This window comes from Argiope bruennichi, chromosome 2, assembly GCF_947563725.1.
Source record: "Argiope bruennichi chromosome 2, qqArgBrue1.1, whole genome shotgun sequence".
In the NCBI taxonomy this organism is placed as follows: Eukaryota; Metazoa; Arthropoda; class Arachnida; order Araneae; family Araneidae; genus Argiope; species Argiope bruennichi.
This window is the reverse complement of record NC_079152.1, coordinates 80,319,975-80,346,418: the sequence shown is the minus strand read 5'-3', so window position 1 is coordinate 80,346,418 and position 26,444 is coordinate 80,319,975. Positions and strand designations below refer to the sequence as shown.

At 25.5% G+C, this 26,444-nt stretch overlaps 1 long non-coding RNA gene across 3 annotated transcripts; it reads right to left on the bottom strand.

Moving 5' to 3' along the window:
• Positions 1–25,147, bottom strand: LOC129960165 (uncharacterized). Of its 3 annotated transcripts, XR_008783541.1 has the most exons (11): positions 25,012–25,147; positions 22,636–22,653; positions 22,070–22,102; positions 20,028–20,048; positions 17,766–18,152; positions 13,204–13,325; positions 4,347–4,364; positions 3,736–3,768; positions 2,612–2,623; positions 1,967–1,987; positions 1–131 (listed from the first exon to the last, which is right to left on the bottom strand). It is a non-coding gene; the product is annotated as an uncharacterized LOC129960165 (long non-coding RNA). The 3 variants fall into 3 exon arrangements; XR_008783540.1 differs by lacking the exon at positions 2,612–2,623; XR_008783542.1 differs by lacking the exons at positions 2,612–2,623; positions 22,070–22,102; positions 22,636–22,653; positions 25,012–25,147 and adding an exon at positions 20,694–20,706 and having other exon boundaries at positions 20,028–20,178.
• Positions 25,148–26,444: the final 1,297 nt, after the last annotated feature.

The following is a 26,444-nucleotide window of genomic DNA, read 5'->3' as shown; positions in this document are numbered from 1 at the left end:
TGCAGGAATAAATTTTATTTTAAAATATGAAATATCATACATCTTTTTTTACAGTATCGTCTTCATCTTATACAATTTATTTCTTTAACCGAAAATACCATTAATGTCACTAGCAACTCTATCAAAGATACCTGAAATACAATTATTTAAAATGTGAACAAAATAATGGCATTGTGTATTGTATAACATTTACTGCATTTCAAATAAAGCAGAATATGAACTTTATGAGTTATAAAAAACTTAAACTTTAAAAACAAAAAACTTTACTTATCAAAAGGGATCTACGTTTAAAGAATTTATTAGTTAGTTGGTTAGAGTTCTTTTCTTCACCCTTTAAATATATTTCGAACTCTATTTGAACCACTTAAAAACTGCACCATATCCTTTTCTAATTGCACTTAACAACAAATTTATGGACATTAGAAATATCTTTAAATATGATTTTATGTTAAAAATTCCTTATAATCTAGAATTCATTTTTATTATAAATGTTATAATTAAAAAAATATTACATTTTTAATTTTGAGAAATGGCTAGTTATTAATCAAAGAAACATAACTGAAGAAATCTTTATTTTTCTTTTGTTCCACTTTATACCATTTTTTGTCGAAATTAGAAAATTTACAATATTCAAAATGTTTATTATATGCTTAATTAATAATTTTCTGTACAGCAGCGAAAAATTGACAAATATTATGCAAAAAATGCAGTTAGTTTATTTTGATCACGATATCATTTGGAAATTCTATGTGTTTCTAAATTTTTAGATAAATTTTTCATCTTTATTATTTGCTTAGAATTGTTGGAAATGAAACATTGTTTCAAATTATTTTGAGAAATAGAAACTAGAGAGAAAGATTCATTAAGTAAGCTGCATTTGAGAACGATATTACTTGACAATGTTCAAAAGTCGCCTCAGTATACTGTAATCGAAATGAGTCATTCGAATTTGCAGTTATTTTATAAACACATTTATTAATTTCACATTCTTTTGATGTTTTTATTTTATTTTAGTTATTAAGCTGAATTATTCTCATACTCTTGAGTATTGTTACTTTTAAAATTCTTGCTTTAATTTTAAATATTGCAATCTCTGATAATAATAAATATGGATATTAAATGAAAAATTTAATCTAAATAAACTTGCAACTATTTATTCAGGCAATTCTTCCTTAAGTGCATATATGAAGAAAATAGAACGTGAGATTGATCATTTTAAAATTATTTTTATAATATAATATATAAAACAAAATTTGATTGAATTAAAATATAGTATAAATAGAAGTTAAGTTTTTCTTAAAAATAAATTGTTTGTATGTAATATTTAGAAGCAATTTTAAAACATAACCTTTCTATGAATGGGATTAACTTGGAATTATTTATTGTTTAAGAAAGTAAAACATATTAAATTAAAAATGAATTTTTTTAATACATTAAATAACATTGATTGTATGTCTTTTTTAAATAATGGCTTTTAAAAAATAGATTGATTTCGCCTGTTTACTTTCTTCTTTATTTCCAATTATATAATTCTTTTAATGTAGACATAAATGATTTATTATTTGTGTTTTGAAACCAAGTATATTTAATCGAAATCTATGCATGTCCTATAAAAGATCGTAAACTGCGTTTCCTTTCGCGCCTGTTAGTTATCACTTGAAAATGTTGATATTCTCTTTTGATTATTTTGAAAATAATGTTTAGATAACAGCTATTTTGAGTGAATACTAATTTTCTCAGAATTAAGCAATGCTTTTAAAAATTTTATAATTTTGGAAAATTTGTATTAAAATGAATTTTTTTTATTTCCTCTCAGCGGATTATCTAAACATACAAGGACAAGAACATTAATCAGAAATACTGAAAATTTGATAGCGAATTTCGTTGCTTTCTTTAGGTATCTTTTCAAGCGAAAACTTAAAGTTGTTGAAAGATCATTCTTTGAAAAAATATAAATAGTTCTTACTTCCTCCATGATGGGCTGAGTCTAAATATTGGAAAGAATGGAATATTTAAAAGAATGTAAAAATAAAATTTAAAAAAAAATATTTTAGAACAAAATAGTGTAAAATATATTATAAAAATAAAATAATTCGATAATCATTATGTACCAGGAACTGAAAGTTTCCAAAAAAGTTTGAATTGAAAAAGAATTATATCACAAATTAAATACATTTTTACAAAAATATACAATATAGTAAAATATATTTTTATTAACTTTAATATTTCAATGATTAGTCTCTTAAATTCAAAGTCTAATACTTTTCTGAAACATTTAATGTTTTTCTTCTGGATTTTAAGATTTTGGAAAGTTAAATTTGTTTTACACACAAAGATTTGAAAATGCTTTTATTTTTCTAGAAAGAAATTGTGAATGATTAAATAATTTCTCTGCAAAAGAGATTATATTTTCTATAGGATAATTTTTTAAAATGATAATTTTTTTAGATATTGTTTGATTTTCTAACGAATGGTATATTCGTTAGAAATTAAACTAATTCGTTACTAATTGGCATTTTATTTCAAATCTAAACCTTTAGTAATTTTTAAAATGGAAAAAATATTTAGTTGGAATAAAGATAAATTTATTAGAATATTTTTTTGCACTTACCAGTTCCATGCACTTAAGAAAAAGAAAAGATGCCAATTAATTAATAATTTGGTTAGCTTAGAAAATTTGTATTGGGAAGAATGATTTAATAAAATAAACATTATAAGTTTTTTTTTATTTTGTATATTTTATATTCAAAATTATGAATATTTAAAACTCATAAATGAATCCATTTTGAATGCAATGCATATTCACTAGTTTAAGAAAAAAATTAAATAACATTTTCTTATGATAAACTGGTAATAACATAATTTTTTGATGCAAATTGAAGAAAGTATTTTTGTTAATTTTAGGGCTTTCAAGCATTTTGGTATTGTATTTTCAATAAAACTTAAAATTAGAAACTTTCTTTGAATGTTTATAAATTCATACACATTCTAAGACAAATATTTTAACAACATAGAATTGTTAAAACTTTTATCCAAACTTATGCTCTATTTTCTAATCTTTGAGGCTTCTTGTTGAACAGATTAATATTCGTTAATTTACAAACCATTTTGTCTCGGACTTTTTTACCAACAATAATTTTAAATCAGAAATTTAATACATGGCACATGATCAGAAGTTATTTTGCTTCATTCATGTTTCACTGCATACTCGAATATGAATTTAAATTTTTCATTTCATTTTTAGTTTATTTGGTTTTTTTAAGTAAAATCAATATTTCATACTTCAAGATTTATTATTAATATCATATACGAATCAATAATGAAATTTACCATTAAATTTCAAGTTAATTTTTGAATTAAAAATATTTAATACACATTTTATGTTTATTTTTATAATAACTTTTCCATATAAAAATATGTTAATAAAAATATATTCCATAAACAATTAATCCTAGAAATTATTGCCGTAACGGTCTTAGTTATAACATTGTTTTAGCCATATTTCATCAGAGAGAATTATTTCATTTAAGGATAGCTATGCGTATTTTTAAATTTGTTTAAACATATTGATATCACAACCCATTCATGCAACATTACTTTACTAATATAAATAAGGAAAACTTATTTTCAAATAATGATATTGTGATTGAAGTCATCATTTAGAATTTTAATTAATAAAATTTGGTGTTTTAATCTATTTTTAAAAAAAACATACAAATGCATTTAAATCCTTACCATGACCTCCTCCATTACCATTAACTTTGTAATCTGCGAAATAAATGATACACAAATATTTATTTATATGTAAAAATTTTATTAAATACACAATCATTTATTTTTCATACATAAAAGAAAGTTTTCGATAGATTTAATGAGTATATATTCAGTTTAACATTTTAAAATTCGACTTCCTACTACAATACTCAGATAAATTTCAAATTCTTATTTTATAAAGAATTTGTAAGATTTAAATTCTTTTTCCATATATTATATTAAAATATAAAAATAATTAAAAAAATAACATATATATATAACTCTTGCTGTAAAAGCCAATAACTAATACAAATATTTGAAACTCAGATTTATTTTATCATTCTCTAAAATTTATTAAAAACAGAAAAATAACTGCAAAAAATTTCTAAAAGAAGAGGGATTATGAAAATGTTTCAAATTTTTTTATTCTAAGTAAGACATCTTTCTTTATAAGCTTCTTAACTTCCTTTACTTTAATAGCTCTTTTAACTGTCTCGAGGTAAGCATTTTGTATACATTACATTCATAATAAAATAAAGAATGATTCTTCATAAAATACTGCAGGTTGGAAATAAAATCCAAATACAACTTACGGTGAACTCCAGCCATTGCTGCGAATAAATAGATAAATACAAGATAAGTTTCATCAAAAGTAAACAAGTATGTACATACAAAAGGAAATATTTATTATTATATTATACGTATACGTAATATAAAATGAAATGCACTTACGAAATTCAGTTATTTTACAAAGGATCTATTAACACATCTGAGATCGGCCAGTACTTTACAGCCATTAAAAAATTTAGAACGAAGCCCAACAAATTAATTAGTTATTACTGTGCAATTTGAAATATTGCAATTTATTTTACAGATTTTGGATTCAATTTTTTTTTCCTTTGGCATGAAAGATAATTTTTGTACACATATTATATTTTGTACCTTTAATTTATTACTAATTCCTCTTAAAGTACCATGAACACAAAAATGAGAAGATGTTGGATTAGTGGTATGAATCTGGTTCTTGGTATTGTTGAGCGATCGCCATTTCGATGACGGAATGAAACTTCTGCGGTTTTCCCTTTCGTTGATAGCATTTGAGAAGCAAATTAAATTTTCCATCTTTCTCTGTCGTAACAAGAAGCTTTTAATTTCCCCGAATATTTCATTACGGCAAAGATGCTGTTTTTCTTATTTTCTTTCTTCCTTTTTTTTTTTTTTTTTTTTTTTGTGATTTTCACAATAAAATATATTTTATACAAACATAAAAAAATAACTAAATTTATAGGTCCTGTCCTTAAATATCTAAAAGAAATGTGTGTTGGCGCATGCGTGCTCCCAACCGGTCATGTGATCATGAGTGTAAACAAGGGGAAGCCCGGGGAGACGGCGACAGGATTTCGGCAATAACGGACTTGGGTAATCACTGTGCTAAAGTATGAATCGAAACCCACAATAACAAAATTTACTGTCATTTATATTAATGTTTTGTGTTGTCTTGTGTGATGTCAATAAATAATTTAGAAAAAGGCAACACTGGTCCGTCGTTATTTTATCAAATGGAATCTGGATTTTAAGCCAGACCATTTTCTGGTCCTGTCGATCGTGAGACGAACCATGGATACTATAACTAAATTAAACAAAGCAAAAACTTCCCTAAAAGGAAGTATTTCAAGAATTGAAAACTTTGCGGATAAAGTGTCAGAAGACACAAGTTTAATGGACTTAGAAGTGAAACTGAAAAAAATCGACCAGCTGCAGCAAAATGTCATCAGTATAAGAAGAAATTCATTTGAACTGGATGATGCGGATGCAACTGAATTAACAGATCTTGAAGAAGAATTGGAACAATGTGATGTCCGCCTCGAGGATTTGGAGGTAAGAATTAAAACCTTAATTAATTCTTGTAAACCTCCTTCTGTGACTTCAAATTCCAAAAACGAAACTGAAACTTTTAATATACCGACAAAGATCCCACCGATAATACTTCCCACATTTTCGGGAAATTATAAACAGTTCAGTAATTTTAGAAATCAATTCGATGATTTAATTACGTCAAATGAACAACTAACGCAGACGCAGAAACTGTACTATTTGAATTCTTGTCTCTCTAATAAAGTTAAAGAATTTGCATTTTCATTTGACACTTTTACCTCTTTGTATAAAGCCCTAGAATCTCGATATGACAATAAAAGATTAATAATTGACATTCATGTACAGTCAATATTAGATTTTAAGAAGATAGAGCATGAGAATCCAAAAGAAATACGCGAAATGATCGATTGTATTCAAAAAAATCTTCGAGCGTTAAAATTGCTAAAATATGAACAAAATGATTTATTTGATATTTTTTTAATTAACATAATGCTGAAAAAATTAGATAGAGAAACTCGAAAGAATTTCGAACTAAGCCAAGATCATAAAAATATTCCTACATTTGAACAATTCATTGCATTTTATAAAAAAGAGAAGCCGTACTTTTATCTGTAATTAGAAATTGTGCTGTTGAAACAAAACCATTCATCAAAAAATCTCTCAATTTTTCGACTAAAACTAAAACTCTACTTGTTAAACAAAATATTGAAAATAAAAGCTGCATAATTTGTTGTGAAAAATATCCACATCCAATATATCGATGCCCTAAATTCCTAGAATTAACCCCAGATAAAAGATTTAATTTAGTAAGAATGCATAAACTGTGTGAACTATGTCTCCGTAAAAACCATAAGAAATATGAATGCAATTTGAAATATCTATGCACCTGCGGTCTGAAGCATTCTAAAACGATCTGTTTCCGACAGACAAGCGAGAGACGAAAGCCATATGTTTCGTCTCTCGCTTGTCTGTTGAGTGTAAACAACCCCACCCCTTCTTGGGGTGAGTCTGAAATAAAAAATAAAGAAACAGAACTCCCGGGGGAGAACAAAATTCCTTCGGCGCTCTGTAGTTTTCTTGCAAAATAAAGAGGGTACATTAATAAAATGTACCTGCATTTTTGATTCCGCGTCAAATATTAATATTTTGAGTAAGAAAATGAGCGAAATTCTTGGAATTAAACTAGAAAAAATCCAAACTTCAGTTTCGGGGCTTAATTCAACGAAACAAAATTTAAAAGGAAGGCTGAATACTCTAATTTCAAATAAAAATGGAAATTTTATGGAAAATGTCGAATTTCTTGTAACAGAAAAAATAACAGGACTTACTCCTAACGTTACTTTAGATATTTCAAAAATGAAAATTCCTAAATTTATGGAATTATCTGATCCTCAGTTTTTTGAGGCAAAGGAGATTCACACTTTATTGAATGCGGATGTTTTCTTCAGAATAATGAAAGATAATGTTTACAGGGTGAATGAGGAGTTATTATTTCGAGAAACAGAATTTGGTTGGATTGCGAGTGGACGACTAGAAGAGGCGAAAACTAACGATGTCTTAGGATCGTGTTTTCTTCTCAATGAAAATTCTAAAGAAGACACATTAAAACTATTTGTAAAGAATAGAGTTCAGGAAATCCCAGGGTTGACAAATCCTAATACTTGGTTTCACTGTCCAAGAAAAGACAACCCTTCAGACTTCTTGTCTAGAGGACTCAGTGCTAAATCTCTCGTATGTGAAAATAAGTGGTGGAATGGTCCATCATTTCTACTATCTGATGAACTTCCTGAAACTATTTGTGAGTGTCCAGAACCAGATGAAAAAGATTACTTACCTGAACTTAAATCTGAGAACTCTAATATTGTTTTGACTTTAAATTCTAACAAAACCTTTTTTGATTATCTTATAAACCGTAGCAATAGATTTCTAACTATAGTTCGCATATTAAGTTATCTTTTCAGATTTATGTCAAATTGCAGAAAACAAGAGAAGAAAAAGGGTCCACTGACAACAGAGGAACTGTCAGAAGCAGAAAATTACTTATTGAAACAGTGTCAGTTAGAAGAATTCTCTGCAGAAGTGATATCATTAATGTCTCATAATGAAATTCCCAATAAGAGTAAGATTTTAAATTTATCTCCCTTTCTAGATGATAAAGGTATATTGAGGGTAAGAGGAAGATTGGAAAATTCCCAATTGCCATATTCAGGGAAACATCCCATAATATTACCCTCAAAGGGTAGATTAACTGAAATTATTCTAAGATATTATCATGAAAAGTATTTTCATCTAGGACCCCAGCATTTACTTTTTCAGGTAAGACAAAAATACTGGCCTATTCATGGGAGAAATGTATGTAGAAAAATTGTGCATAATTGTGTTATTTGCTTTAAAAATAATCCTAAAGAGTATTCCCAAAAAATGGGCAATTTGCCAAAGGAAAGAATAACTCCAGATAAAGTCTTTAATTCAACGGGAATAGATTTGTGTGGTCCGTTTTTTATCAAAAATAAATATCAAAGGAAGGGTCCTGAAATTAAAGTGTATGTTTGTATATTTATTTGTTTAGTGACAAAGGCTATGCACCTTGAGATAATCAGTGATTTAACATCTGAAGCTCTAATAGCTACGTTGAAAAGATTTATTTCCAGAAGGGGTAAATGTCGTAAGATTTTTTCTGATAATGGGTTTAACATGGTAGGGGCTAACAGAGCATTAAGATCTTTATATAAATTAGTTAAAGACAAAAAATGAGTCTTTATATGCCTTTTTTGCAGAAGAAGATATTGAGTGGTCCTTTATTCCTCCTAGAAGTCCAAATTGGGGAGGACTGTGGGAGGCAAATATTAAAGCCTTTAAGTACCATTTCAAGCGCGTAGCAGGAAATTCAAAATTTACTTACGAAGAACTGCTAACGATGACTACCCAAATAGAGGCGATTCTAAATTCCCGCCCTATTACGCCACTTTCAACTGATGTTGATGATTTAGAAGTGCTAACTCCAGCACATTTCTTAATAGGGAGACCAATAACAGCGATAGTTGAACCATCTCTAACAGATCTTGAGTCAAATCGCCTTAATGTTTGGCAAAGAATAACTAAGTCAGTCCAAACAATTTGGAAGAGATGGAGTCTTTCATACTTAAATAGTTTACAGCAAAGAAAAAAATGGGCAGTTAATAAAGAAAATCTAAATATAGGAGACATGGTCTTAATCAGGGAAGAAAATCTCCCTCCCTGTAAATGGTTAATGGGACGTGTAATATCGCTTTTTCCTGGAAAGGATAATAAAGTGAGAGGGGTTGATATTAAAACTAGTAAGGGTATTTACAAAAGATCCATAAACAAATTGAGTGTATTGCCTATTGAAAATTAAATATTTTATAAAATTATTACATTGTTCAGTATATTTAGCTTGTATTACTTATTACATTCAAATTGCATTTATTTGCAATTTCATCATTGTGATTGATGTGCTTTCTTATTATGTTATTTGCTCTCATATTTAACTAGCTTCGAATATTAACTGAAAAATATTTTAGAAATGTATAATTTCCGCGCAAAATAATTGTATATATGTATTATATATTTATGTAGTGTTTTATTTATTTGTGTTAAATGTGTGAAAAATTGTAAGTTCTTGCATGTGAACATAGCATGGCCGGGCGGGATGTTGGCGCATGCGTGCTCCCAACCGGTCATGTGATCATGAGTGTAAACAAGGGGAAGCCCGGGGAGACGCCGACAGGATTTCGGCAATAACGGACGTGGGTAATCACTGTGCTAAAGTATGAATCGAAACCCACAATAACAAAATTTACTGTCATTTATATTAATGTTTTGTGTTGTCTTGTGTGATGTCAATAAATAATTTAGAAAAAGGCAACACTGGTCCATCGTTATTTTATCAAATGGAATCTGGATTTTAAGCCAGACCAATGTGAACAACTAAAAAAGTAAAAAAAAAAATCTTACATATTTATAATTGTTGTTGTTGTTGTCGTATCTACGCTTACAGTGCTAGTGCAAAAAATTAGAGTCCTCCAAAAGCCTTGGTGACAAGATGTGCAAGTTCTGGTACCCGATGGCTATGGAGGATTTCGATTGGGGATGCTATGGGGGATTTATAATTTAAAACACATTATTTAAAGTTACGTAATTTACCTGCATATTATTTACATTGGGATCATCTCGACGGCTTGATGGAAACTACTGTCAGAAAATTAGTAGAATTTTACAAGAATGGATAAAAATTATCGAAATTTATCTATTTAGCCAAATCTTATGAACTTTCTACGAATTTCAGATGTAAAAGAAGTAGCATCACAAATTATTAAAAAAAATATTTGATTTAAATTTGATAAATAGATGGTAATTAATCCCCGAGCAATAACGATCTTTGCTATTTAACAGCTTCTCTACTAGTGATAAATATAATTGTATGTACGTGTATGTTGTTGACGCTCTACAGACCAGGTCGTTTAACAGCCCAAGTCTAGTACATATTTATTTTAGAGAAAGGCCTCGGAACTTTTTTTTTTTTAATTTTATTTATCTTTGTTTAGAATCAAATTTTTAATTAATTACAATTCAATTTTTAAATTAAATCGAATTTTGATATTTTTTCATGACAAAATGATCATAGATAATTATGAGAGATATAATTAAAGTCAAAATTAATTAATTTCCCTGGCGCATTATAAAGCCAAAAATGGATAATATAGTCGCTAACAAAAATAAAGAATCGCCTCTGTAACTTATCTGTTTACTATCGCATTTTTTTCAAAATTGACTCAGATTGAAATTGCTCGAAAGGATAGATATATTTAAATATAAAAACTGATTAACCTTGTTAATTAACATGGATTAATTAACAAGGAATTTTCTTATTACATGAATCAAGTTTTTTCAATAATTCGATCAAGTATGCTGTTTCCTATACCTATATCAAATTTTAACAATTTTTTATTATTAACAACAATTGTGTATTTCAATGATCCACATCTCTTATTTTAAATATCACAGTTGATTGTTTATACAAATATGGCAATACTTAGTTCTCGTAGAGCCGTATAAATGTAAAAAATCTCGTTTCAATGTACTTTCACTTGATTTATAAGACGTATTTTTCCATCAGCTTATTGAATTACTTAGTTAATTAGCCATTATATTGTTAGATACTCCATATTCAACGAGATAATTGCATAGCTTCAAAAATCCTTAGATACTATACTTTACTGCTAATTATTAAATTAATATTATGGAAACTAATTTTGGCTACCTTAATGCAAATAAAAAAAATCATATAATGTTATTTCAAGTGAAGTTACAGTAGTCTTAAGTAAATGCATGTCAAATGTTTTAGAAATTGATTTGAGACTTCAAATAGATAATGTATTTAAAAAAAACAGTTAAAAAATTCTAAAAAGTTTTGATTTTTTTTTTGAATTGAGAAATTATAATGTATATCAATAATAATAAGGAGCCTTTTATTCTTTTCTTACTTTCTAACTTTCTTTTTTCATCTTGAGAATGAGAATGGATCGTAATGTATGTATGAATCAAGATAATCTGAAAGATTTGTCTGAGACTTTATCCTTCATCAAAACAAGCCAAAAAGTTTTTTAAAATTATTTAGAATAGTTCACTGTTGTACTGCATTTGGTGGAGAAAATTGTAATTATGAAGGAGACTGAATACATTATAGAAAAAAATGTTACAGGAGATCAATATTCTTCATATTTCAAATTAGTGTTATGTCTAGTTATGTCTTTCGAGATCATTTCTGATAATTAAAATGTATTAATGAAGCTAAAGCTGAAAGAAAGATTAAAATATAATGATATGAAAATGAATTTTAAGATTTTTGGAATATAATATAGAATAAACATATGGGATTTGTTGGAAGTGAAAAGGAAGACATAGTATAAAAACATACAAAATTACAACCTTTAAAATTGTGTGATTAATATGAAAATTTTTAATTGAAATCATAAATGAAGCCAAGCTGATAAAAATAAATTCAAGGCAAAATAGATGGCTGGAATTCAAATATTGCAGACAGAAGAACTATTTATTTGAAAATGTCAACAATTCCAAAGTTATCTACGTTTTACAAAAATTAGCACTCAACTGATCTAGGTGCTTTTAAGGTTCAACAGGTTAAATTTTGCTTTTACAAGAATGGTAATATTCATATAAGAATGTAGTAAGTACATTTCTAGTACTTATATAAGAGTGTGAGTTCCGGAATATTCAACCTGAAAAGTGGCTTATTGAATTAGCACTGAAAATCTTATTCGGATTCAAATTTATTAGGGACTTTATGAACTTGATAGTAAAACACTGAAGACTAATTTACAATATTCAACCTCAATAATTATAGAAATAAATTTTTCTATTTTTCTTTTCTCCTAATTTATTTCTTTTTACTTAGACGTTATAATCAATTTTATTTCTTTCAATGTTTTCTCATGGCTTGTATTTTATATAAATTCATTCCTTAAATTTATTTGCTCACTGATACGTACGGATAGGTTTGACTAAACTAATATAGGAGTTTAGGATTCGTTGGTAATTGAATGGCTCGAAGTGAATCTTCTGTGTGATATGGTTCTGTATAAGGTATTCCAAAAGAACTAAGTATAAATGAGCTAACTGTCAATTCTCGGTTTTTTCTAAAAGCGGCCTTTCTACCAAGTGATTGTTTACAGGCAAACTTTATTTTCAAATTTCGTGAAATTGGACGGAATTCGAAAATGTATGTAATTTAATATTTAAATGTATGAATAGATTTCCTAATGATGCAAAACAATTCAATGTATATAAGAAATAACTTATTTAATTTAAGGAGGTGGCCATTTGCTTATAGTTTTGCACTAAAATTTTCACTGAATTTCAGAGGAAACATTTATTATGCATTTAAAAAAGGAATAATTGTATATTTATAAAAAAGTTTAATCAGACAAATAAATGCATATCTACTGCAACGAAGTCGCTGGAGAATAATTAAATTGCAACTTACTTTCAATGAATAAAATTCAGTCAAATAATTCCTAACTTTGCAGTATGCAAATTTAGGCATTTCAGCAGAAAGAAAGACAATAAATTAGACTATTACTAAGGAAATCTATGACAAATGAACAAGAAAATGCCCTAATCATGCAATTATTGTAATAAGGAAAGTAGAAGGTTTCTAAATAACTAAAGTTTTGATATATATCATTAGAATGTCAAGTGCAATATATATAATGCTCTTTTTACGCTAATTGAAAAAAAATACATTCCACATATTGAGAAATTTTAATATATAACTGCTTTATTAAAAAAAATTGCAGAACTTATTTCCTGCCCCCATGAACTTCCGATATTTACTTCTGAATCTTAAAAATTATTTATAATATATGTTCTATAGGTATGTAAAATTTCTTGTCGCATAAAATGTGCAAGCCTTTGCTTTAAGTGATTTCCATTTTATTTAAAAAAATTAGCAAAAACGTAACTCTAACATAATATAACAAAATATCTTTAAAGATCTTTACACCAATTAAATGAAAGTTGTAAAATGTTTCTTACCCATTCCAATGATGGCGACAATCACAAAAAGAGCGAATATTGCTTTCATTGTAGAACTGAGACTTTAACTGAACCAAGTCACCATTGAAGGATTTTACAAAGCTTATATACAGTTCTTTGACCTACAAAGAAAAAGGCAGCAAACTTTATTTAATGGAAAATTCTAAAATTTTTTATATAAAAATCAATATAAGGTAATATAAGAAAATATGATATCAAAATAATAAAATTCTTATTAAATTGATTTTCAATGTTTTATGATAAAGAAGTGAAAATATTTTATCGATATCAATTCAAATAAATTGATTTCAGAATAATATTTTGTACCATAAAATAAATCTTCTTTTCTTTCTCCTAAAACCTAACATTGAATAATTTTATTTTATTTATATTCCTAGTTTATTTTACAAGCATTATTATATTTTATTTGATATATATTTGATAGAAGAAATTATAAAGAGTCGCAAACAAGATGCAGTTTGCTTCTAATCTAAGTAAATTTGAAGAAAATGCTAACTCTGATACATTATTTTGCTATGAGAGATATTACTTGATATGTTAAAGATACTTTTAAAAATATGTTTTTCTAGATTTTAATGCTCTAATTTCCAATATAATTATTAAATCAATTTTTGTGCAGGCTGTTACAAATTATTGATTAGAAGTTTAATGAAAACCAAAACAAATTAAAAACGGTTAAATAATAATTCCTTTTGTACAATTTAGAGAAAATTTTCAGTTCAGAAAGTTTTACTATTCTTATTTTGGAAAGGAAATAAATGCACAATATATTTCCATAATTCCAGATAAAATTTATTTGCGTATGTTTTCAAATATGCTATTAAAAATGGATACCCATTTTTAGCAATTTATGTATTTTTTATGTATTTTTATTTGTGTAATTTTTTCAAAAAAAAAAAAAAAAAAAAAAAACATTTACTCGACTCTTAACACTTTCATCGCGATTGACGAGATGGGAATTTTTTCGCTTCAAATATGGAACTAATTTTGAAACAATAAATGAATTTTAATTATGATACACATTCCATTTTGTTGAAAAAAAATGTACCATCTTTCTCTCAAATTCATTTTTGTTTCACATGCATAGACGTTCGATGCCTCTTCAACAAAAAAATGATTTAATTTACTACCACTGATTATAACTATTATAAATTAAATAGATTTTATACATATATAAATTATAATCTGAAGGTGTAAGTTGTGTTTCACTATGGAAAAAGCATCACTTTTAAAAATATTCGGCAGTTTTCATGAATTTCTAAATCTATCCCTTCTCTGTGTCTTGAAAAATTGGTATCATGAAGCTTGATTCCTAAACAATTAATCAATGTGTGATATATTTTTTCATGGGAAAAATTTCAATGTTTCATCTAAATTGCACTCTGCGGATAACTAAAACTTAGTAGAATTTATAATTCAATCAAATTAAAATCACACTTCTGTTTTTGATTCAATTATTCGAATTTGTTTGTAATAGCTCATCATGATTTATCAAAGATTTTTTTAAATTTTTATTTTGATATAACCCCTCCCCCCATAAATTCATTACCTTTTATTATTAGTTTTCAAACGAATCTTTTTAAATTAGTTTTGAGTTTGAGTGGGAGATAATATAATATATATTTTTTTGTTCTTGATTGAATTAGAGGTTAAGTTTTAATTAATTAACAGCTTTGTAGTTTGATTGAGGCATCTGGAATGTGAAGTTTAAATAATTTATAGATGAACTCACTAATTCAGATTTTCGAAGACATAAGTAGTGTTTACAAAAGCTGAACGTTATCTCTACAGCCTAGGTATTCTTACATCTCTACCTAAATATATGAAAAGGGACGACCATCTTGGGGACGGGGGGAGGTGCGCATGATACTAGGCACCGGTTCCCGCGATTGAGGGGGGGGGGACATGATCAAGAACTAAAATAATGTTCTGACCGATTATACTTGGATGGAAAGAAGAGGAAGCAAGTTAGCTGGAAAAATCGACGGGTTTGGAAATATATGAGGTTTACAGACAGATTTATAGATAATAAAGTTCAGTGCAAGTGTGCCATATATTATAAACTTGTATGCAAATTTACGGTCCTTTACCACACCTCCTAGGTTAGATGCATGTTGTATTTTGAAAATTAATACTATAACATATTTAGTACTGTTAGATATAATCATGTCCATATAAGAAAGTCTTCGCTTCGGATGTCAAAAAAAAAAAAAAAAAAAAAAAAAAAAGCAAGGAAAGAAAAAGCTACTACAAACAACTACACAAACTACTCAATCTTACAATATAATTGTAGAAACTGAGAAATCCGTTGATGAACCATAGGTGTATAGGAACAGATACCATCGAATCGGAAAATAATCCAGGTAAATGGTTAAGTATTATAACTGATAAGTTTAGAATGTTTTCCGCTAAAAGAGAAAAAATTCTATAATGCAAAGGAATTTTTGCTAAGAATGCTGAAGGTAATTATACAACTTTTAAAAAAAGGGCAAATAAAGCAACACAGCTTAGTAGTTTGTTAATTTATTCAAAAAATCAAGACACGGTGTTGTTGTTATATACTTTTGTCCAAATGAGTAAGAAATTGAAAATATGCACGATTTATAGGTGGCTATGACAGTATGAGAAATATATCAATTTTAATTCAAGACAATAAGTGTTTTATTGATCACTTTAATTTGTTTATTCCTTGGAAAGGCACATTAAAAGACTAAATTTACATTCCATTACTTTTAAAATAAATTAAGTTACCTGTAAATGAGAAAATGTAACGACTTAAACAACTATTTCAAAGAACCGTAGATGTGATTCTAATTTTAGCAAGTAATAATCATCCACTTCGAAAAACCCTTGAAATAATAGGAACGCTTAATAATGGCATTTTTTTTACCTTTATTCGAATTGTTAAGTAAATTCGATTCTGTGCTAATAGATCATGTAAACATTTTTTTTTAAAAATCGAAAATTATAATTGTGCATCATTTAGCACATACATTACAAGAACAATATATATATATATATATATATATATATATATATATATATATATATATATATATATATATATATATATATATATATATAAACAAGATGGGATATATTATTATTATTATGGTAACCATGGTAACCTGAATTATTTACTTATATTTCTATATGAGTAAGTAAATATTACGCAAGAGTCTACTTAAAATATTAAAAAAGATAGTATACAAAGTTCATACTTTTAGGCTGTTATTCATCTATTATTTCAAAGACTGAAATGTTAAAAGTAATAAATATAGCGAAAAATACAATATAAATTCAAAATGACAATATTAGAACTCAAGAAAATAAAATTTATACAAATAAAAACTAATTCAATAATCTTTATTTATCATAAACTTGAAAATTTTAATAAAAAATGAAATTAAATAAAATATAATTTTAAAATTCAAATTTTAGCCAAATGAAACATTTGACTACTAAATGAAATTTTATGTTTCGCTGTATATTTTTAAAAAATCAGAGTTTTATTAAATCATAAAAAATAAGTTCTTATTGATTTTGAACATTTATTAAAATTCTAATATTTCTAAATTCGTCTAACAAATATTTAGATTTTTCTAATTTTATGAAGCAATTTCATGAATTTTAAAATTATGTTCCATAATTTTAAGGTTTTCCGATTTATGATTTAGTGGTGCTTTTTTTTTGTATAATGTGGCATTTTCACTCTCAAATCCCGCTTGTAGGTGTTTCCCATAGTTAATATAGATATTTTTTATATATTCTCTAAGTAAAAGTTATGTTTCAATTTCTTTCTAATACGTTTATGCAATTATTTTGGTTATAATAATTATTTATTATTATTTGGTTATAATAATTATCAATAATATTTATTTTGCTGAAACTAAGTGGTTAATATTTTAATTTTTACTTATGTTGGAAAGACCAGAATAACTATATGGTTCTTGCATAAATTTTATAATTAGTTTTTTATGCATGTCTTCTACTTAAGTATGCAGTTAATCCAATTATTTAATGTAATTAAAGTCTGAACCTATCAATAGATTTAATCTTATTTTGCTAGAAATAATTTTTTTCATTTAAGTAGACTTAATTGCACTTTAAACTTCATTAATAATTAGTATCATAATATATTCAATTTGATTTTACATATGTGAGTTGAGAATATATATTTTGAATAGTCAATATTGAAATTAAACTCTATATTTCTAAATATAGATTATTAACTAAATTAGAACTTTTTAGCAATCATTGCCTTAATTGTCGCATACCATCTTTCAAAAACATTATATCTTTTAGAATTTTCTTTATGATTCCATAAAGATTGGTTAGTATATAGACAATGAAAATATTAAAACAAAAGCACTCCTTAATTCTATAATTGTTTAAAAAATCAATGAACATAATTTAAGAGAATTAATGTACATAATTTTTAAAAAAAAATGTCTTCAGTCTTATGATTGCATTTTTACATTAAGTGAAACATTAGGGGCATTTTTAGTTGATGTTTTGAAATAAGGGCAAAAAATTCTTACCTATTATTTGTTTTGTTATTTTTTTAATAGACAAAGTATTAGATCTTATTAGATGGCTTTTTTCAAAGGAATAATTGAACTGGTATCCGTAAGCAAAGATTCTACGAACTAAGGCTTTTCTACAAAGGCAGAGGTGATTTTCCAAAAGGAGAATTGAGCAAGAATAAATTTCTATTTCTATTTATTACTGGAAGATCAAGTCTCATTTCACGAATATATTATAAATAGCTTGAAGAATTTAAGCAATAAACAAAACTGTAAATGCAGTAATAAATTTTATTTCAAAATATGAAATATCATACATCTTTTTTACAGTCTTCATCTTATATAATGTATTTCTTTAACCGAAAATTCCATTAATGCCACTAGCAACAGCATCAAAGATACCTGAAATAAAATTATTAAATATGTGAAAAAAATAATGGCATTTTCTATTGTATAACATTTTCTGCATTTCAAATAAAGTAGAATATGAACTTTATGAGTTATAAAAAACATAAAATTTAACAGTAACATCAAAAACTTAACTTCCCAAAAGGGATACGTTTAAAGAATTTATAATTTAGTTAGTTAGAGTTATTTTCTTCACCCCGTAAAATATATTTCGAACCCACCCTTTAAATATATTTACACTTCATTTGCACCACTTAAAAGCTGCACCAAATCCCTTTCTAATTGCCCTTAACAATAAATTTATGGACATTAGATGCATGAAAATACCTTTAAATATGATTGTATGGTAAAAAGTTCCTTATAATCTAGAATTCATTATATTACATTTTTAATTTTGAGAACTGCTAATTATTAATCAAAGAAACATAACTGAAGAAATCTTTATTTTTCTTTTGTTCTACTTTATACACTTTGTTGTTGAAATTAGAAAATTTATAATATTCAAAATGTTCATTATATGCTTAATTAATAATTTTGTGTACTGCAGTAAAAAATTGAAAAACATTATGTAAAAAATGCAGTTAGTTTATTTTGATCACGATATCATTTGGAAATTCTATGTGTTTATAAATTTTTTGGATAAATCTTTATTCTTTATTATTTGTTTAGAAATTTTGTAAATGAAACATTGTTTCACATTATTTTGAGGAACAGAAACTAGAGAGAAAGATTCATTAAGTAAGCTTCATTTGGAAACGATATTTCTTCACATTGTTCATAAGTCGCCTCAGTATACTGTAATCGAAATCAAGTCATTCGAATTTGCAGCTATTTTATAAACACATTTTTTAATTTCACATTCTTTTGATGTTTTTACTTTTTTTTAGTTTTTAAGCTGACGATGAATTATTACTCATACTCTTGAGTATTGTTACTTTTAAAATTCTTGCTTTCATTTTAAATATTGCAATCTCTGATAATAATAAATATAGATATTAAATGAAAAATTTAATCTAAATAAACTTGCAACTATTTATTCAGGTAATTCTTCCTTAAGTGCAGATATGAAGAAAATAGGAAGTGATATCGATCCGTTTAAAATTATTTTTATAATATAATATATAATATTAAAAAAAAGATATTTTGATTGAATTAAAATTTAGTATAAATGGAAATTAAATTTTTATTAAAGGTAAATTGGTTTGTATGTAATATTTAGAAGCAATTTTAAAACATAAAACTTCTATATATGAGATTAACATGGAACTATTTATTGTTTAAGAAAGTAAAATATATTAAATTAAAAATAAATTTCTTTAATACATTAAATAACATTGATTAAATGTCTTTTTTAAATAAAGGCTTTTAAAAAATAGATTGATTTCGCCTGTTTACTTTCTTCTTTATTTCCAACTATATAATTCTTTTAATGTAGACATAAATGATTTATTATTTGTGTTTTGAAACCAAGTATATTTATTCGAAATCCATATATATTCTATAAAAGATCCTAAACTGCGTTTCCATTCACGTCAGTTAGTAATAACTTCAAAATGTTGATATTCTGTTTTGATTATTTTGAAAATAATGAAGTAATATAATCTATAGATAGTTAATTTGAGTAAAAACTAATTTTTTCAGAATTCAGCAATGTTTATAAAACATTTATAACTTCGGAAAATTGTATTAAAATAAATTAACTTTTTTATTCCCTCTAAGTGGATTATTTAAAAATACACGGACAAGAACATTAATCAGAAATACTGAAAATTTGAAAGAGAATTTTGATGCTTTCTTTTGGTATCTTTTAAAGCAAAAATTTAAAATTGTTGAAAGATCATTCTTTAAAAAAATATAAATAGTTCTTACTTCCTCCATGATGGGCTGAGTCTAAATATTGAAAAGAATGGAATATTTAAAAGAATGTAAAAATACAATTCTTAAAAAATTATTTTAGAACAAAATAGTGTAAAACATATTATACAAATAAAATAATTTGATAATCATTAATTACCAGCAACTGAAATTTTCCAAAAAAGTGGGAATTAAAAATAATTATATCACAAATTAAATATTTTTATTATAACAATATACAAAATAGTAAAATAAATTTTTATTAACTTTAACATTTCGATGATTAGTACCTTCAAATTCACAGTCTAATACTCTTATGAAACATTTAAAATTTTCTTCTGGATTTTAAGATTTTGGCAAGTTAAATTTGTTTTACACACAAAGACTTGAAAATGCTTTTATTTTCTAGAAAGAAATTGTGGATGATTAAATAATTTCTCTGGAAAAGATTATATTTTTTATATTATTTTAAATTCATTTGAAATTCTGAATTGGTTGAATAAAAGGATATTTTTTTAGATATTGTTTAATTTTCTAATGAATGGTATATTCGTTATAAATTAAACAAATTTGTTACTAATTGGCATTTTATTTCAAATCTAAACTTTTAGTAATTTTAAAAATTGAAAAATTATTTAGTTCGAATAAAGATAAATTTATTAGAATATTTTTTGCACTTACCAACATCATGCACTTAAGAAAAAGAAAAGATGTCAATTAATCAATCATTTGGTCAGCTTAAAATATTTGTATTGGGAAAACCGATTTAATAAAATAAATATTGTAAATTTTTTTTCATTTTGTATATATAAAATTCAAAATTATGAACATTTAAAAATCTTAAATGAGTGCATTTTGAATGCATTGCACATTCAGTCGTTTCAGAAAAAAAAATCCAATAACATTTTTTTATGATAAACTGGTAATAAAATATTTTTTGATAAAAATTGAAAAAAGCATTTTTGTTAATTTTAAGGCTACCAACCATTTTGACGTTATATTTCCAATAAAATTAAAATTAGAAAATGTTTTTTGAATGTTTATAAATTCATACACATTCTAAGACAAATATTTTAGTAACAAAGAAATGTTTAAACTTTTATCCAAACTTCTCCTCTACTTTCTAATCTTTGAGGCTTCTGGTTGCGCAGATTAATATTCACTAATTTACAAGCCATTTTGTCAGGGACTTTTTTACCAGCAATAATTTTAAATCAGAAATTTAATATACTTCACATGATCAGAAGTTATTTTGCTTCCTTCGTGTTTCACTGCATACTCGAATATGAATTTAAATTTTTCCTTTCATTTATATTTTATTTGGTTTTTTTAAGTAATATCAATATAAAACCTTTGAAACTTCAAAATTTATTATTAATATCCTATCCCTCTCATTAATGAAGTATATCATTAAATTTCAAGTTAATTTTTTAATTAAAAATATTTAATACAGATTTTATGTTTATTAATATAATAACTTTTCTACAAAAATATGGCACTTAATTTTAGTATTAAATTGTTTCTTTATTTATTTTAATATTAATAGTAATTTTGTTAAGCTAAAAGTTTACGATATTTTTTCTTTTCTTTATTAATACTTAAAGGGATGTGCGAATAGAATAAAAGTTATTAATTTAATTAGTTAATCAGTAAAGTTAAAGAGTAATATATAGATTCATCCAAATTTCAAGTCATTTCTCATTAATATTTTAAAATCTGAATGGAACTTTAATATTTTCTTTGCAGCATGAGATTCAAGAAAATACGCAGTTAATCATAGAAATAATTGCCGTAATGGTCTTAGTTTAAACATTGTTTTAGCCATGTACCATCAGAGAGAATTATTTCATTTAAGAAGAGTTCTGCGTACTTTTAAATATGTTTAATTATATTGAAATCATAACCAATTCATACAACACTACTTTACTAATATAAATAAGGAAAACTTATTTTCAAATAATAATATTATATTAAAGTCATTATTCAGAATTTTAATTAATAACATTTGGAATTTTAATCTATTTTAAAAAAATATATAAATGCATTTAAAGCCTTACCATGACCTCCTCCATTGCCATTAACTTTGTAATCTGCGAAATAAATGATAGACAAATATTTATTTTTATGTAAAAATTTTATTAAATATGGAATTGTTTATTTTTAATACATAAGAGGAAGTTTTAATGATAATATATTCTGTTTACCATTTTAAAATTTGACATCCTACTACAATGCTTAGATAAAATTCAAATTCTTATTTTATAAAGAATTTGTAAGATTCAAATTCTTTTTCCATATATTATATAAAAATAATTAATAAATACCATATATATATATATATAACTCTTGCGTTAAAATCCAATAACTAATACAAATATTTGAAAATCAGATTTAATTTATGATTCTCTAAAATTTATTAAAGACAGAAAAATCATTGCAATAAGTTTTTTAAAGAAGAGGGGTTAAGAAAATATTTCAAATTTATTATTCTAAGTAAGACATCTTTATCTATAAGCTGTTTATAGTTTACATAGATAATAAAATACTTTATCTATAAGCTATCTATAGTTTACATAGATAATAAAATACTGTAGGGTTGAAATAAAATCCAAATACAACTTACGGTGAACTCCAGCCATTGCTGCGAATAAAGAGATAAATACAAGATAAGTTTCATCAAAAATAAACAAGTTTGTACATAGAAAAGCAAATTCTTATTATTATATTATACGTTATACAAAATGAAATGTACTTACGAAATTCAGTTATTTTACAAAGGATCTATTAACATTTCTGAGATTGTCCAATACTTTACAGCCATTAAAAATTTAGAACGAAGCCCAACAAATTAATTAGTTATAACTGTGGAATTTGAAATATTGCAATTTATTTTAAAGATTTTGTATTCAATTTTTTTTTCTTTTGGCATGAAAGATAATTTTTCTGCACATATTATGTTTTGTACCTTTATTTACTCTGAAAGTACCATGAACACAAAAATGAAAAGATGTTGGATTAATGGTATGAATCTGATTCTTGGTAATGTTGTGAGATCAAGTCATAATCATTTCGATGATGGAATGAAACTTCTTCGGTTTATCCTTCCGTTGATAGAGTTTGAGATGCAAATTAAATTTTACATATTTCTCTCTCGTAACAAAATAATTTTAATTACCCCGGATATTTTATTTGGGTGAAGATGGGGTTCTTCTAATTTATTTTTTCTTCTTTTATGATTTACACAATAAAATTTATTTTATACAAACATAAAAATGAACTAAATTTATAGGTACTGCCCTTAAAAATCTAAAATAAATGTGAACAACTAAAGATGTAAAAAAATACATATTTATAATTTAGAACGCATTGTTTAAAGTTACTTAATTTACAACCATATTATTTACATTGGTATCATTTCGATAGCTTAATGGAAAATACTGTCAGAAAAAAAGAAGAATTTTAATTAACACCAATATATATATATATATATATATATATATATATATATATATATATATATATATACTTTTAAGGTTCAACAGGTTAAATTTTGTTTTTACAAAAATGGTAATATTCATATGAAAAAGCAGTAAGTACAATTCAAGGAATTATATAAGAGTGTGGGTTCCGGAATATTCAACCTGAAAAGTGGGTTATTGAATTAGCACTGAAAATCTTATTCGGGTTCAAATTTATTAGGGACTTTGTGAACTTGATAGTAAAACACTGAAGACTAATTTACAATATTCAACCTCAATAATTATTGAAATAAATTTTTCTATTTTTTACTCTTGCTTTTCTCCTAATTTATTTCTTTTTACTTAGACGTTGGAATCAATTTTATTTCTTTAAATAATTTCTCATAGCTTGTATTTTATATAAATCCATTCTTAAATTTATTTGTACCCTGATACGTACGGGTAGGTTTGACTAAACTACGGTAGGAGTTTAGGATTCTTTGGTAATTGAATGGCTCGATGTGAATCTTCTGGGTGATATGGTTCTGTATAAGGTATTTCAAAAGACCTAAGTATAAATGAGCTAACTGTCAATTATCGGTTTTATCCAAAGGCTGCCTTTCTACCAAGTGATTGTTTCAAGGCAAACTGTATTTTCAAATTTGGTGAAATTGGAGTGAATTCGGAAATGTATGTAATTCAAGATTTAAATGTATGAATAGATTTCCTAATGATGCTAATCAATTCCAGGTATATAAAAGAGAACTAATTCAATTTAAGGAAGAGGCCATTTGTTTATAGTTTTGCACTAAAATTTTCACTGAATTTCAGAGGAAACATTTATTATGCATTTAACAAAGAAATGATTGTATATTTATAAAAAGTTTAAGCAGACAAATAAATGCATATCTATTGCAACCATGTCATTGGAGAATAATTAAATTGCAACTTACTTTCAATGAATAAAATTCAGGCAACAATTTTAAAGGATCATAGAAATCCTTAACATTAAATAGCATATAATTCCTAACTTTGCCGCATGCAAATTCAAGCATTTTAGCAGAAAGAAAGACAATAATTTAGACTATTACTAAGGAAATCTATGACAAATGAACATGCCCTAATTATGCAATTATTGTAATAAGGAAAGTAGAAGGTTTCTAAATAACTAAAGTTTTGATATATATCATTAAAATGTCAAGTTCAATATATAATGCTCTTTTTACGCTAATTGCAAAAATATCCAATTCCACATATTGAGAAATTTTAATATATAAGAACTTTTTTTTAAAAAAATTGCAGAACTTATCTCCTTCCTCCATGAACTTCCGATATTTACTTCTGAATCTTAAAAATTATTCATAATATATGTTCTTACGTATGTAAAATTTGCTGTCGAATAAAATGTACAAGCTTTTGCTTTAAGTGATTTCCATTTTATTTAAAAAAAAATTAGCAAAAACGTAACTCTAACATAATATAACAAAATATCTTTAAAGATCTTTACACCAATTAAATGAAAGTTGTAAAATGTTTCTTACCCATTCCAATGATGGCGACAATCACAAACAGAGCGAATATTGCTTTCATTGTAGAACTGAGACTTTAACTGAACCAAGATACCATTGAAGGATTTTACAAAGCTTATATACAGTTCTTTGACGTACAAAGAAAAAGGCAGTTAAACTTTATTTAATGGAAAATTCTTAAATTATATTATATCAAAATCAATATAAGATAATATAAGAAAATATGATATCAAAATAGGAAAATTCTTATTAAATTGATTTTCAATGTTTTATGATAAAGCAATGAAAATATTTTATCGATATCAATTCAAATAAATTGATTTCAGAATAATATTTTGTACCATAAAATAAATCTTCTTTTCTTTCTCCTAAAACCTAACATTGAATAATTTTATTTATATTCCTAATTTATTTTGCAAGCATTATTATATTTTATTTGATATATATTTGATAGAAGGAATTATAAAGAGTCGCAAACAAGATGCAGTTTGTTTCTAATCTAAGTAAATTTGTAGAAAATGCTAACTCTGATACATTATTTTGCTATGAGAGATATTACTTGATATGTTAAACATACTTTCAAAAATATGTTTTTCTAGATTTCAATGCTCTAATTTCCAATATAATTATTAAATCAATTTTTGTGAAGGCACTTATAAATTATTGATAAGAATTTTAATGAAAACCATAACAAATTAAAAACGATTAAATGATAATTCCTTTTGAACATTTTAAAGCAAATTTTCAGTTTAGAAAGTTTTACTATTCTTATTTTGGAAAGGAAATAAAAGCACAATATATTTCCATAATTCGAGATAAAATTTATATGCGTTTGTGTTCAAATGTGCTATTAAAAATGGATACAAATTTTTAGCAATTTATGTATTTTTATTTGTGTAATTTTTTTCAAAAAAAAAAAAAAAAACATTTACTCGATTCTTAACACTTTCATCGTGAGGGACGAGATAGGGTTTTTTCCGCTTGAAATATGGAACTAATTTTGAAACAATAAATGAATTTTAATTATGATGCACATTCCATTTTGTTGAAAAAAATGTACCATATTTCTCTCAAATTCATTTTTGTTTCACATGCATAGACGTTCTATGCCTCTTAAACAAAAAATGATTTAATTTATTATCACTGATTATAACTATTACGAATTAAATAGATTTTATACATATATAAATTATAATCTGAAGGTGTAAGTTGTGTTTCACTACGGAAATAGCATCACTTTCAAAAATCTTCTGCAGTTTTCATGAATTTATAAATCAATCCCTTCTCTGTGTCTCGAAAAATTGGTATCATGACGCTTGATTCCTATACAATTAATCAATGTGGGGTTTTCTTCATGGGAAAAATTTCAATGTTTCATCTAAATTTCACTCTGGGGATAACTAAAACTTAATAGTATTTATAATTCAAGCAAATTAAAATCACAC